General features: G+C 45.5%; 1 long non-coding RNA gene and 1 pseudogene across 1 annotated transcript; both read left to right on the forward strand.

Annotated features, from left to right (window-relative positions):
• The first annotated feature begins 3,454 nt into the window (after positions 1-3,454).
• On the forward strand, positions 3,455-5,910 carry LOC129409283 (uncharacterized). Its single transcript, XR_008632343.1, has 4 exons — positions 3,455-3,531; positions 5,493-5,564; positions 5,656-5,740; positions 5,823-5,910. It is a non-coding gene; the product is annotated as an uncharacterized LOC129409283 (long non-coding RNA).
• An 889-nt stretch (positions 5,911-6,799) lies between these two features.
• LOC110175810 (uncharacterized) lies at positions 6,800-14,472 on the forward strand (annotated as a pseudogene).
• Positions 14,473-15,818: the final 1,346 nt, after the last annotated feature.

A 15,818-nucleotide genomic window follows, 5' to 3' on the forward strand; every position in this document is an offset into this window, starting at 1 on the left:
CAAGTACATATAGGATAGTTTAACATACTGCTGTGGTCCACAACAGTTGCTTGCAGGTGGTTCTAACAGAGTGTAAAATGTTTGTGTGCAGAGCTCCAGAGAGCATCCTCCAGGCCCCTGTCAGTGGGGCCATAGACATGTGGTCCCTGGGCTGCATTGCCGCTGAGATGTTCCTGGGAGTTCGTCTCTTTGGGGCTGAAAATGAGTGGGAGCTGATGAATCTCATCGTGGAGACTGTAGGACATCCTCCCATGTCATGTCTGGACCAGGGTCTTTGGACCACACTTTTCTACAGCTTCTACAAAGACAAGTGGATATATGAAGTACGTCCAGCTCCTTCTGTTCACTGCTATATGTGTCATCACTCTGTGTGTGTGTGTGTGATATGTATATATATGTAAGTAATTGTGTGCTCTTGTTTCAGTGTAGTTTGGAGACCCCTCTCAGGGTCACACGTCTGGAGAACATCCACCAGGTGAGAGCACATCTCATTTTTACTCAGGGCACAGGTTGAGTTCTAAACTGTCTCAAAGTCATGTGTGTTAGGGTTTTGTAAAACAAAAGAGGTGTCGGCCACCAACTCAAGTGCTGCTGCTTCACACTAGTGTCGTAGTGCTCCTGAGCAAGGCACATCCCCACCTCCAGCCACAGTTGTGTTGATAGATTCAGCTCACATACGGTTGGGGCAGTTGATGTCAGAGTTGTGATTGTAACATTGTAAAGTCGAGCCACAGGTGCAGATGTGACCCTTTGTGTGTGTGTGTGTGTTTCAGAGAGACCCCCGGGGTCCTCTGGCCTCCTGTACCCCCACAGAGAAGCACGACCGGGCCGTCTTTGTGAACCTGCTCACACGTATGCTGGACCTCAACCCAGAGACCAGGATCAGCCCCAAGGAGGTGCTCGAGCACCCCTTCCTCACCATGAGCCACCTCAAGGGTGCGGAGCCTAAATAGTGAGTACCCACTGTCCCCTCGCACACACTACTGCTACTACATACTCCATACTCCATACTACATACTACATACAACATACTACATACAACATACTACATACTACATACTACATACTACATACTACATACTACATACTACATACTACATACTACATACTACATACTTCATACAACATACTACATACTACATACTACATACTACATACAACATACTACATACTACATACTACATACAACATACTACATACACATACTACATACATACTACATACTACATACTACATACATACAACATACTACATACTACATACTACATACTACATACATACTATACATACATACTATACACATACTACATACTACATACTACATACTACATACTACATACTACTACTACATACATACACCTGTGTACACAGACACTGGGGTTGAGGGGCATTAAGTGACAGCAACATTCATTTGTGGGAGCAGGAATCACCAACCTGTTGGTCAGTGAATCTGCTCTCCCAGTGATGTTTATGTCGAGAGCTGGATTCAAAGCTCTAAGATCACAACATTTCTCCTTAAAATCATTAACTGTGTTTGTATCTTCTCTTTCAGTGTGATGCAGAGCCACAAGCTTCTGTACAAACTGTGGCAGAGTCTGCATCTTAAAAACCCCGCCCCCTCAGCCCCGCCCTCTCAGGCTCCACCATGCTCTCCAGGGCCAACAGCTTCTCAGGAGCCACCAGGTTCTTCAGGGCCACCAAGTTCTTCAGGGTCACGGAGCTCCCCTACACCACCAGGCTCTCCAGGCTCCCCGAGCTCTTCAGGCCCACCAGCCTGTTCAGGGCCACCAGGATCTCCTGGGCCAACAGGCTCCATTGGACCACCAGGTTCTCCTCTGGACCACACGGCTCTCCAGGATCACCAGCCTCTGCTGTGCCACCAAGCGCTCCTGGGCCACCAGCCTGTCTTGGGCCATCGTGCTCTCCTGGGCCCCCGGGCTCTCCTGGGCTCCCGGGCTCTCCTGGGCTCCCGGGCTCTCCTGGGCCCCGGGCTCTCCTGGCCACCAGGTCGTCCTGGGCCGCCAGCCTCTCCAGGGCCATCAGGTTCCCCAGGGACCTGAAGATATTGATGATCCAGGTTCACCAGCTTCTGCTGGGCCACCATGCTCTCCAGGGCCACGAGGTTCATTGGGTTCATCATCAGGTTCTTCAGGGCCAGCAGGCTCTCCTCTGGACCACAACGCTTTCCAGGTTCCCGACCCTCTCCAGGGCCACCAGCCTCTCCTGTGTCATAAGGCTCACCTAGACCAACAGGCTCTCAAGGCTCTCCAGGCTCTCCAGGCTCCCCAAGCTCTTCAGGGCCACCAGCCTTTCCTGGGCCACCAGGTTCTCCTGGGCCAGCGAGCTCCCCTGGACCACGAGGCTCCTCTGGACCACAGGGCTCTCTCCTGGACCAGAAGGCTCTCCAGGGCCTCCATGTTCCCCAGGGTCACCAGGCTGTCCTTGGTCACCAGGCTGTCCTTGGTCACCAGGTTTCTAAAGCCTGTATGACAATTTTAACTTCTTGGTTTCAATAAAATAAAGTGTATTTACCTTGTTGACATGTTTCGGCTGCTAACTGCAGGCCATCTTCAGAACTGTCCCCGGTGTTGGTGGTGACGTGTCGTATATCAGCTGTTGTTACTTCCTGTGGGCGTGGTCAGTCTGATGGACCTGCAGGTCGCTCAGACTGACCACGCCTCCCGTCGCTCGGTGTTCTCTGGAGGAGGGCGTCCCAGGTGAGTGAAAGGAGGAACGCTCCGTCATCACGGTTAATGCTGTCTGTGCCTCGTTTCCTGATTTCACTGTCCTCCCTGATCCAACGTTTGAACTCTTTGTTCTCTGATCCAATGACCCGAGCCCCATCCCAGTCCAGAATGTGGTTCTTTATTTTACAGCGCTCTGATATGACAGATTTGAGGTTGTCCTGTTCTATGTCTTTTTGTGTTCTGGTGAGTCTCCCTGATGTTTCCTTCTCACATTCCTTTTGGTGTTCTTTTTCTCAGATGTGAAATGTCTGGCCTGTTTCCCCTGTGTGGGATTTATTGCATGATTAGTATTGGATTTCGTAAATGGTGTTCCATTTTTGTGTTTTGCAACACCATTTACGAAATCCAATACTAATCATCAGTTGTTTACTGTATTGTCTTAAAAAAAAAAAAAACAAGAAGTGAAAGAACAGAAAAAGACAAAATGAACATCTTCTCTGAGCTTTCGCAAAGGAACCAGACTCGAGGGCCGACATGAAGCTCTGCTTCATTCATGATAAAATATGAATAAATGTTCAGGCATTCATTTTTTCCTCCCGTTTGTGAATTTATCTTATTGATTATTAACCAGTGTCAAAAACACATCGACAGTGAAAGTCTTTGCCATGAGGAGGCAGCTCACACACACACACACACACACACACACACACACACTGAACCTGTCAAACTGGATTCTTGTGTTGTCTGTGAAACATGAGGAAGTTATTGATAGTGATTATAAAAACTGAACATTTGCTGGTGTTAAAGACGCGTTCTCTTTGCCTCTTTCAGCTGTTCAAACAAGGTTTGACTTGATTCTTTCTAAAGTGCATTTGTATTGTTTGTGTTTGGTTATAAAAGCAGTATTTTCCGTCTGGTTTGCAGTAACTGATGTGTAAAAGTCTTTGTCTCCTGCTCTAGTTTATTGTCTGAGCCTTAATGAAGAAACCAAGAGCTCCTTTTAGTCGTTCAAACATCATTCTGTTTATTTCATGATGTCAACACTTCATTGTGACGTTGTGTGTTGTTCAGTGTTGGGGAAGTGATTTTGAAAAACTCTTTAGTTACTCATTACTAGTTACTTGTTCAAAATGTAATCTATTACACTACTTAGTTACAGCCTCAAGAAAACCAAACCACAACCAGTTTGACAACATGTTTCTTTGGATCAGAGACACGGGTTTGATGTGTGTCAAATCTAAATTCATTTATGTGAATGTGTGTGGTTCATTGATGTGAGTGTGTGGTTCATGTGGACAGTCGTGTTCTAAAGTTCACACAGATCCACAGGACAATTTCTCCTCCAATAATGTCCCACTGAACAATCAACATTATTCAGACATTTAGATGAATTTGGGCAGAGTTCATTTCCACAGGCCCAGATCTGAATATCAAATAAAACTCCACTAAAGAAGAGAAAGAAATGAGTGAAACACTCAAATCTTTAGATTAAATAGTGTTAGATATATAATAATTAACACTAATATCACAGGCTCCAAAGTGAATTTCCTGTTATAATATAGTGATATTTTATTTATACAGTGATTTTCTAAACAAAGTTGCAACGATTTAACGATAAAATCAAACATTAAATTCAAACTATTCAATCATGTAACGTAGGTTTTCTGCTGCAAATCTAACATGCACACATCAATGTTTAACTGGAACAAACAATAAAACCATAACAATTTAAAATGTTATAAAATCGACGGCATTTAAAGTATCACAGCGCTCGGGGGTTGAGCACATGTGCAGTAGCTCAAATCGACAGGACACCGGCCTCATTTCAGCTCCAGGATTTTCACACTCGTGCGTTACACTACTGAGGTACTTGTAATCCAATGACAGTAACTAAGTAGAAGTGAGTAAGTTGGAGCCAACACTGTGTGCTGTAGAACGTCAGTCCATTTGCACTGTTTAACACTCTGATCACTTTCTGTAACCATGGACACCATTCAAACTAATAACACAAAAAACAAGAAATCAGAGGCAACAAGTCAAATATAAAGCAAAGAAAAGAGTGAAACAAAGCGAGGAAATAGTCCACACACAGATGTATGTTTGTCTTGTGCAGTGTGAGGCGTTGGTCTGGTGATGTGCTGCTCCAGTCCAAAGGTGTGGCTCTTATTCCTGTGTCTTATTTCCTCAAACTGTGGAGAGACTGAAAAATACTTTCAAATACAATCAACTTCTTTTCACATTTGGGACATTTCGTAGCAGCTTTTGTTCTACAACATTTCCCGTTCAAATGCATTCATTAGAGGAACACTGTGTGCATTTGTGGAGGAGGCATGAGGAGGAGGAGAGCCTCCTTCAGGACAAATGAGAGTCAGGTTTGTGGAGAGGCAAGCCAACTCACAATAAGGACGCAGGTTTTTGAAAAACCTTTTTCAGTGCAACAAACACAACCAAGGACTGACCCAAAGGAGAACAAAAATGTGGATTCAATGAATTCAGCAAATATCTGAACTAGTGGGACTCGCACCACAGTTTGAGAAGCACTGCTCTAAACTTAGAGACGAACTGGACGATATTTTACATGTTGTTCTTTGTAAAGTGATATTTTACATGTTGTTCTTTGTAAAGTGATATTTTACATGTGGTTCTGTGTAAAGTGTTATTTTACATGTTGTTCTTTGTAAACCACAGTGTTGAACTCTGCGGTGATAAAGTTGCTCTATTAACTCATCAGAGTTTTGGTTTGGGCTTCAGTCTGATTCCAACGGACGGGAGTTCAATTCCCTGAAAGTCTGGATTTTATTTCAGGTGTGAATAAAGACAAACAAACTCTGATCTGGACCAAATCAGTCCGTTTCCAAACAGGGCTGACATAATAATGTAAGTGTGTTGAGGAGAGAAACATTTGTGTGACATGTTTAAACATTAGTGTTGTTTGGGATGAATGTTTTGTGTGTTTTTCCTTTTGAAGCAAATGAACAGAGCATGGATCAGAGAGAGCACAGAGAGGACGGAGCCCCTCCCTCTAAAACCACTCACCCCCCCAAAGCTCAGAGGTAAGGGACCATCTCTAACGCTCCACCACTGTTCTCCATGTCAGAGCTCAGACTAAAGCCACTGCTCCATCTGTGTCCACAGACCTGCTCCTGGGACCAGCGCCCACTCATTCAACAGTGATCGCTCTAATGATGGAGGGATTGATTTGAAAAGAGAACATGGTCCACAGTAAGTCACACTCACAACACCTTATAATGTCACACTTTAAGTGAACAAACATTTGGATATAATGTGGGTGATGTGGTTTTAATGAAATAAAAAACATGTCCAGGAGTGGTCCACAGTTCACAGAGAATCACATTCAAATCAGAATGATACACACAAGTCTGTTCTTTGTTCCATCATTCAAACTTTAAAAATATCTAAACTGGATGTGTTTGTTGTTGAATGAGCTGTACTGAAGCGTCTGTGGTGAAGGCCTCATGAACACTTTGTAGAACCTCCTGAAGTATCTGACCTGAGTCACAACAGTCCCATGTGTTTTACTGTGACTGAAGTGTGTTTTCTTCTGTGTCTCAGGATCCACCAGGAAACATCCTCCGTCTGAACCTGGTCCCAGCTGTGAGTCCCTCAGGAGTGACTGGTCTATGATACATCCAATATTCTTCAGGAGAGAGAGCTGTGAGTGAGCGCTGTGTATTATGGTGCATGATATTAGAAGTATATGTGGAGTTATATCTGGTATACGGATTATTTAGTGTTTCTCTAATTCTGTTCAAGTGAAAGTTTCCTTAGTTTGTCAAAGTAAAGACTCAGTCACTATAATTAAAAAGTTAAAGTTTAGGGTAAAACTATATTTAAAAAAATCATTGGTGTGAGATTTGCTCAGTGCTCTGGTTTATCATTTGAATTTAAAGTTCAAATGTATTTTCCTGTTAATTAAATCCAGCAGACTCCAGCACAGAGCAGAGTGTTCTGAAGAGTCCCCCACCTGTGAGTCCCTCAGGAGTGACCGCTCTATGGGAGAGACACATCATTTTGCCACAGAGCCACGAGTTTTCAAAAGCATTGATCATAAGAACAATATATAAATAATAAATAATAATGATGCATGTTTCATGTGTCTCTGTGACAGAGGGGAGCAGCCGGGTCCAGAGGTCTCCAGTGGTCAGCACCATCACACACAGCTGGACTCCATATTTAAGGTCTGTCATTCAGACCATAAAGTTTGTAAATGTTCAAATGAATGAAGCCTGTTTCACACAGATCTGATACTGAGTGCATTTGTGTTGTTTATAATGTGTCTGTTCAGCTTCTGGAGGAGGACATCTTCACTTTTGTCCAGAAGGAGCTGAAGAAGCTCCACAAGGTTCTGAGTACAGATGAGCCAGAAGGCTTAGATCCTGGGGAGGATGAGGATGAAGAGCAGAGGAGCTGCAGTGAGGCTGTTCTGAAGATCACATTGAACTTCCTGAGGAGGATGAAGCAGAAGGAGCTGGCTGAGCGTCTGTGGAGCAGTAGGACCATTTAACACATTTAACAAGGATCTTACAGTCATTTTATCTTCTCTGAGACTCAGGTCTGTATCTGTTGTCTTCATTCAGGGACTTATTCTGGAGTTTGTCGGAGTAAACTGAAGTCTGACCTGCAGCAGAAGTTTGAGTGTGTGTTTGAGGGCATCGCTAAAGCAGGGAACTCCAGCCTTCTGAATGAGATCTACACAGAGCTCTACATCACAGAGGGAGAGTCTTCAGAGGTCAACCAGGAACATGAGGTCAGACACATGGAAACAGCCTCCAGGACACCAGGCCCAGCAGAGACAGCCATCACATGTGAAGACATGTTTAAAGGCCCAGCTCACACACATGGAGCCATCAGAACAGTGCTGACAAAGGGAGTGGCTGGCATCGGGAAAACAGTGCTCACTCAGAAGTTCAGTCTGGACTGGGCTAAAGGTGAAGCCAACCAGGACATACAGCTGCTGTTCCCGTTCACTTTCAGAGCACTCAATGTGCTGAAGGAGAGAAGCTTCAGCTTGGTGACACTTGTTCGTCACTTCTTTAGTCAAACAGAAGCAGAACTCTGCAGCTTTGAAGACCTCCAGGTGCTCTTCATCTTTGACGGTCTGGACGAGTGCAGACTTCCTCTGGACTTCACCAAAACCGAGGCCCTGACCGACCCCACAGAGTCCGCCTCAGTGCACGTGCTGCTGGTGAACCTCATCAGGGGAGTCTGCTTCCCTCCGCTCGCCTCTGGATAACCACACGACCCGCGGCGGCCAATCAGATCCCTGCTGAGTGCGTCTCCATGGTGACAGAGGTCAGAGGGTTCACCGACCCGCAGAAGGAGCAGTACTTCAGGAAGAGGTTCAGAGATGAGGCCGACACAATCATCTCCCACATCAAGACGTCCAGAATTCTCCACATCATGTGCCACCTGCCGATCTTCTGCTGGATCTCTGCCGCAGTCCTGGAGCATGTGTTGAAAAGCAGAGAGAGAGGAGAGCTGCCCAAGACCCTGACCCAGATGTACATCCACTTCCTGGTGGTTCAGGCCAAAGTCAAGAACATCAAGTATGAAGAAGGATCTGAGACCGACCCACACTGGAGTCCAGAAACCAGGAAGATGGTGGAGTCTCTGGGAAAACTGGCCTTTGAGCAGCTGCAGAAAGGAAACCTGATCTTCTCCGAGAGTGACCTGAGCGAGTGTGGGCTGGACGCTGCAGCGGCCTCAGTGTACTCCGGAGTGTTCACACAGGTCTTTAGAGAGGAGCCAGGCCTGTACCAGGACAAGGTCTACTGCTTCATCCATCTGAGTGTGCAGGAGTTTCTGGCTGCTCTTCACGTCCATCAGACCTTCATCAACACTGGGATCAACCTGCTCTCACAGAAAACACAGAAGAAGACTACAAAGTTCAGTGTGAAGAAAAAAAAACTAAAGCATCTTCATCAGACAGCTGTGGACCAGGCCTTACAGAGTCCAAATGGACACCTGGACCTGCTCCTCCGCTTCCTCTTGGGTCTTTCACTGTCAACCAATCAGAGCCTTCTACAAGGTCTGCTGACACAGACAGGAAGTAGTTCCCAGACCAATCAGAAAACAGCTGAGTACATCAAGAAGAAGCTGAGTGAGGATGTGTCTGCAGAGAGGAGCATCAACCTGCTCCACTGTCTGAATGAACTGAATGATCGTTCTCTGGTGGAGCAGATCCAACAGTACCTGAGATCAGGACGTCTGTCTGAAGGTGGACTGTCTCCTGCTCAGTGGTCAGCTCTGGCCTTCATCTTACTGTCATCAGAAGAAGATCTGGACCAGTTTGAGCTGAAGAANTGTGACAGAGGGGAGCAGCCGGGTCCAGAGGTCTCCAGTGGTCAGCACCATCACACACAGCTGGACTCCATATTTAAGGTCTGTCATTCAGACCATAAAGTTTGTAAATGTTCAAATGAATGAAGCCTGTTTCACACAGATCTGATACTGAGTGCATTTGTGTTGTTTATAATGTGTCTGTTCAGCTTCTGGAGGAGGACATCTTCACTTTTGTCCAGAAGGAGCTGAAGAAGCTCCACAAGGTTCTGAGTACAGATGAGCCAGAAGGCTTAGATCCTGGGGAGGATGAGGATGAAGAGCAGAGGAGCTGCAGTGAGGCTGTTCTGAAGATCACATTGAACTTCCTGAGGAGGATGAAGCAGAAGGAGCTGGCTGAGCGTCTGTGGAGCAGTAGGACCATTTAACACATTTAACAAGGATCTTACAGTCATTTTATCTTCTCTGAGACTCAGGTCTGTATCTGTTGTCTTCATTCAGGGACTTATTCTGGAGTTTGTCGGAGTAAACTGAAGTCTGACCTGCAGCAGAAGTTTGAGTGTGTGTTTGAGGGCATCGCTAAAGCAGGGAACTCCAGCCTTCTGAATGAGATCTACACAGAGCTCTACATCACAGAGGGAGAGTCTTCAGAGGTCAACCAGGAACATGAGGTCAGACACATGGAAACAGCCTCCAGGACACCAGGCCCAGCAGAGACAGCCATCACATGTGAAGACATGTTTAAAGGCCCAGCTCACACACATGGAGCCATCAGAACAGTGCTGACAAAGGGAGTGGCTGGCATCGGGAAAACAGTGCTCACTCAGAAGTTCAGTCTGGACTGGGCTAAAGGTGAAGCCAACCAGGACATACAGCTGCTGTTCCCGTTCACTTTCAGAGCACTCAATGTGCTGAAGGAGAGAAGCTTCAGCTTGGTGACACTTGTTCGTCACTTCTTTAGTCAAACAGAAGCAGAACTCTGCAGCTTTGAAGACCTCCAGGTGCTCTTCATCTTTGACGGTCTGGACGAGTGCAGACTTCCTCTGGACTTCACCAAAACCGAGGCCCTGACCGACCCCACAGAGTCCGCCTCAGTGCACGTGCTGCTGGTGAACCTCATCAGGGGGAGTCTGCTTCCCTCCGCTCGCCTCTGGATAACCACACGACCCGCGGCGGCCAATCAGATCCCTGCTGAGTGCGTCTCCATGGTGACAGAGGTCAGAGGGTTCACCGACCCGCAGAAGGAGCAGTACTTCAGGAAGAGGTTCAGAGATGAGGCCGACACAATCATCTCCCACATCAAGACGTCCAGAATTCTCCACATCATGTGCCACCTGCCGATCTTCTGCTGGATCTCTGCCGCAGTCCTGGAGCATGTGTTGAAAAGCAGAGAGAGAGGAGAGCTGCCCAAGACCCTGACCCAGATGTACATCCACTTCCTGGTGGTTCAGGCCAAAGTCAAGAACATCAAGTATGAAGAAGGATCTGAGACCGACCCACACTGGAGTCCAGAAACCAGGAAGATGGTGGAGTCTCTGGGAAAACTGGCCTTTGAGCAGCTGCAGAAAGGAAACCTGATCTTCTCCGAGAGTGACCTGAGCGAGTGTGGGCTGGACGCTGCAGCGGCCTCAGTGTACTCCGGAGTGTTCACACAGGTCTTTAGAGAGGAGCCAGGCCTGTACCAGGACAAGGTCTACTGCTTCATCCATCTGAGTGTGCAGGAGTTTCTGGCTGCTCTTCACGTCCATCAGACCTTCATCAACACTGGGATCAACCTGCTCTCACAGAAAACACAGAAGACTACAAAGTTCAGTGTGAAGAAAAAAAAAACTAAAGCATCTTCATCAGACAGCTGTGGACCAGGCCTTACAGAGTCCAAATGGACACCTGGACCTGCTCCTCCGCTTCCTCTTGGGTCTTTCACTGTCAACCAATCAGAGCCTTCTACAAGGTCTGCTGACACAGACAGGAAGTAGCTCCCAGACCAATCAGAAAACAGCTGAGTACATCAAGAAGAAGCTGAGTGAGGATGTGTCTGCAGAGAGGAGCATCAACCTGCTCCACTGTCTGAATGAACTGAATGATCGTTCTCTGGTGGAGCAGATCCAACAGTACCTGAGATCAGGACGTCTGTCTGAAGGTGGACTGTCTCCTGCTCAGTGGTCAGCTCTGGCCTTCATCTTACTGTCATCAGAAGAAGATCTGGACCAGTTTGAGCTGAAGAAATACTCTGCTTCAGAGGAGGTTCTCCTGAGGCTGCTGCCAGTGGTCAAGGCCTCCACCAAAGCTCTGTGAGTCTCCTTTGTTTAACAGAGGATGGTTTGATTCAACTTCTACATAAACAATGTTTTCTGTCTCCAGACTGAGCAGCTGTAACCTGTCCGAGAGAAGCTGTGAAGCTCTGTCCTCAGTCCTCAGCTCCCAGTCCTCTAGTCTGAGAGTCCTGGACCTCAGTCTGAACGACTTGAAGGACTCGGGGCTGAAGATGTTGTGTGTTGGACTGAAGAGTCCTCACTGTAAACTGGAACAGCTCAGGTCAGAGGGGTTCATATTCTTCACTATTATTACATAACCTGTTGGTATTTGCATTGGAAAATCACATTTGATAAAGTCACATAAAGATATGGGACTTGCTCTTTGTCTCATTTGGGTTGAATGTTTCTAATGAATGGACTGATTCCAATAATCTGTGTCCTCAGACTGTCAGGTTGTCTGCTCTCAGAGGAAGGCTGTGCTTCTCTGGCCTCAGCTCTGAGGTCCAACCCCTCCCACCTGATAGAACTGGACCTCAGCTACAATCATCCAGGAGACACAGGAGTAAAGCTCCTGTGTGCTCTACAGGAGGACCCCCACTGCACACTGGACACTCTCAGGTATGGACATGCTCACCTGCTTAACACTCAAAATCATAAATGACAGTGTCATGAATAAAAACAGACTTCAGAAGGACCAGAGGCCTGTGCACCACAGATTGAGAAGAGTGTTAGGGCCAGAAGAACACATTTGAATGTCACATTGGGTGAAAATGCTCTGAGACAAACTCTGATGTGGTGTGTTTCCTTCAGACTGAGACCTGCTGGAGAACGATGGATGAATCCAATCCGGAGATGTAAGTCTGACTTAACCCATTTAACTCTGGTCAGTTTTATGATTTTATTTGTGTCACACAAACAACGCGTCTGTCAGCATTCTATTACACATCTGGCTCATTTTTGAGGGTCACAGAATTTCCTTTTTGAGTGAGTTCAAACACTATTGTGATGTAGAGATGTAGAGTTTCAGGGGTAATCATCTGGACACTGTTTTTACAATCCAAGCAGGTTTATTTGTACAAAATCACAATCATCACAATAAATAAATCTAAACATCAGAAGTACTGCTGCTGGAGCAAAGGAGGAGCCCTGGAGCCACTGACACAGACACAACTGTTGGACTCAGCACAGGACTGTCTCCACACAAGCACAAGTCACACTGGATTCACGTGGACAGATTTTAAAGTGCGGCTCTTATGCAAGAAAAAGTCATCCATGCATGTTTGAGTAATCTAGAGATCTCTCCTGGACCCTCCTTACTGTTAGCAGTACAAGTCTGTACAAGGCTCCACCCACAAACCTACGTCCCCCATGCTCCCACAGGACAATTCTCCATAAATATACAAAAACATGACACAAAACTGAACACAGCAACTGGACAAACCTCATGTGATGTGCAGGAGTTTCATTAGTGGTTGTGTGCGTTGGGATAGTGCTCTGAAGGGGGAGGGATTTAACACGGGGAGCAAAGAGAGGGGAGACTCAGAACATAGCCCCTCTTTAAAGGAGAAAGTGTGTGTCCTGGAGCACAGAGGAGTGTAGGAATGTGTGGAGTGACGTCAGAGATTGAAGCTGCACTTTGTCACTGCAGCAACAAACTCCACAGAAATCCAGATTTACTCTGAGAATAATGTGAAATAGACTCCAGATTTACACTGAGAATAATGTGAAATAGACTCCAGATTTACTCTGAGAATAATGTGAAATAGACTCCAGATTTACACTGAGAATAATCTGAAATAGACTCCAGATTTACTCTGAATAATGTGAAATAGACTCCAGATTTACTAATCTGAGAATAATTGAATAGACTCCAGATTTACACTGAGAATAATCTGAAATAGACTCCAGATTTACTCTGAGAATAATGTGAAATAGACTCCAGATTTACACTGAGAATAATCTGAAATAGACTCCAGATTTACATTTTGAATAATCTGAAATAGACTCCAGATCCAGATCTGAAATACAGATTTACCTGAGAATAATCTGAAATAGACTCCAGATTTACACTGAGAATAATCTGAAATAGACTCCAGATTTACAGAATAATCTGAAATAGACTCCAGATTTACACTGAGAATAATCTGAAATAGACTCCAGATTTACACTGAGAATAATCTGAAATAGACTGGTGTGGGGTGGTGAAAGGAAATGTTTTTACATTCAAATAAATCTGAGACAAACAGAAGAGTGGAAAGTTGAGAGTGGACAGGGGACTAACTGCTGCTGTGTTGTATCTTCTCTCCATCAGATTTCTGTGATTTCACTCTGGATCCAAACACAGCGAACAGAGAACTCAAACTGTCTGACAACAACAAGAAGGTGACACATGTGGAAGAGGAGCAGCCGTATCCAGATCATCAGGACAGATTTGACTGGGCTCAGATTCTGTGTTCCACTGGTCTGACTGGTCGCTGTTACTGGGAGGTCCAGTGGAGTGGATGGGTTTCTATATCAGTGTCTTACAGAAGAATTAGAAGGAAAGGAGACGGTGATGACAGTTTGTTTGGACGCAATGATCAGTCCTGGAGTCTGGAGTGTTCTAAAGTTGGTTTCTCTGTTCATCATAATAAGAAACAAACCCTCCTCCCTCAGCCCTGGTCCTCCTCTTGTGGGAGAGTAGCAGTGTTTGTGGACTGTCCTGCTGGCTCTCTGTCCTTCTACACAGTCTCCTCTGACCAACTGACCCACCTCCACACCTTCAACACCACATTCACTCACACTCTGCTCCCAGGGTTTAGGCTCTGGTATGACTCCTCAGTGTCTCTGTGTGCTCCGACAGATTCACTCTCCTCGCTGTAAAACAGTTCAACATTTTTCATCTATTTTTACATCGCTTAACAAAAAAAGTGATGTTAATAGTGGAGTTTGACAGAAAAAGAGTGCAGACATGAGCCTCACTTCAGTGTCTGTATGAAGACACATGTCTAGAGTGAGAGATGTGTGTGGGTGTTATATGTGTACGGGACCACAACTTTATAAAGTGTCATGAAATATTTGAGAAAACCCTTCTCTCGCTGTCTTTATACTTCCAAATGTTTGTCATGTCAAGGCTGTGTTCTGTGTTCTGTCCACCAGAGGGCGCTCAGTCAGTCTGAGAATGGACCAAGATGAACCAAACAGAGAAACATACAGTTGCTAGAAAAAGTATGTGAACCCTTTGGGATTATTATTATTTCTGCATAAATTTGACATGAAATGTGTCCTGATCTTCATCTAAGTTACAACAATAAACAAACACATTCTGCTTTAACTAATACTGCACAAAAATGATATCTTTTCAGTTTTTCATTGAATACAACATGTAAAAACTCACAGTGCAGGGTGGTAAAAGTCTGTGAACCTCTGGATTTAATAACTGGTCGACCCTCCTTTCGTCAACCAAACGTTTCCTGTAACTGCAGATCAGACCTGCACAACGGTCAGGAGGGATTTTGGACCATTCCTCTTCACAAAATTGTTTCACTTCAGCAATATTTTTGGGTTGTCTGGTGTGAATTGCTCTCTTGAGGTCATGCCACAGCATCTCAGTCGGGGTTGAGGTCAGGACTCTGACTGGGCCACTCCAGAAGGTGCATTTTCTTTTGTTTGAGCCATTCTGTTGTTGATTTGCTTTTATGTTTGGGGTCGTTGTCCTGTTGCATCACCCGCCCTCATTTGAGCTTCAGTTGGTGCTCAGATGGTCTTAAGTTTTCCTCTAAAATGTCTTGGTACAATTTAGAATTCATTTTTCCGTCGATGACAGCAATCCCACAGGCCCTGAGGCAGTAAAGCTCCAAACCATGATGCTCCCTCCACCGTGTTTCACAGCTGGGATGAGGTTTTGATGTTGGTGCTGTGTGTTTTTTTTTCCACACATAGAATTGTGTGTTCCTTCCAAACAACTCAATTTTTGATTCATCTGTCCACAGAAAGTTTTGCCACTTGTGCTGTGGAACATCCAGATGATCTTTTGCAAACTTCAGATGTGCTGCGATGTTTTTCTTTGACAGCAGTGGTTTCCTCCATGGTGTCCTCCCATGAACTCCATTCTTGTTTCAGGTTTTACGTATTGTAGATTTATCAACAAAAATGTTTGCATGTGCCAGAGATGTTTGCAAAGTCTTTAGTCTCGAGTGTCAGACTCGAGGATTCCTCCTCACCTAATTGAGCGTTCTGCGCTGTGCTCTTGCTGTCGTCTTTACAGGACGACCACGCCAGGGAAAGCAGCAACAGTGTTGGACTTTCTCCATTTGTAGACAGTCTGTTTTACTGTAGACTCATGAACATCGAGGCTTAGATACACTTTTATAGCCCTTTCCAGCTTTATGCAACTCAACAATTCTTGATCAGGTCTTCTGAGAGCTCTTTTGTGTGGGGCATTGTTCACATCAGGCAGTCCTTCTTGAGAACAGCTTTCTGAAAACTAGTGTGAGTTTTTATAGGGCAGTGCAGCTTTAACCAACACCTGCAAACTCATCACATTCACTGGACTCCAGGTTGGCTGACTCCTGGCTCCCAGTAGCTCTTGGAGAAG

Source organism: Boleophthalmus pectinirostris, unplaced genomic scaffold, assembly GCF_026225935.1.
Source record: "Boleophthalmus pectinirostris isolate CB_2022bp ecotype Guang Dong unplaced genomic scaffold, ASM2622593v1 HiC_scaffold_19, whole genome shotgun sequence".
Classification (NCBI taxonomy): Eukaryota; Metazoa; Chordata; class Actinopteri; order Gobiiformes; family Gobiidae; genus Boleophthalmus; species Boleophthalmus pectinirostris.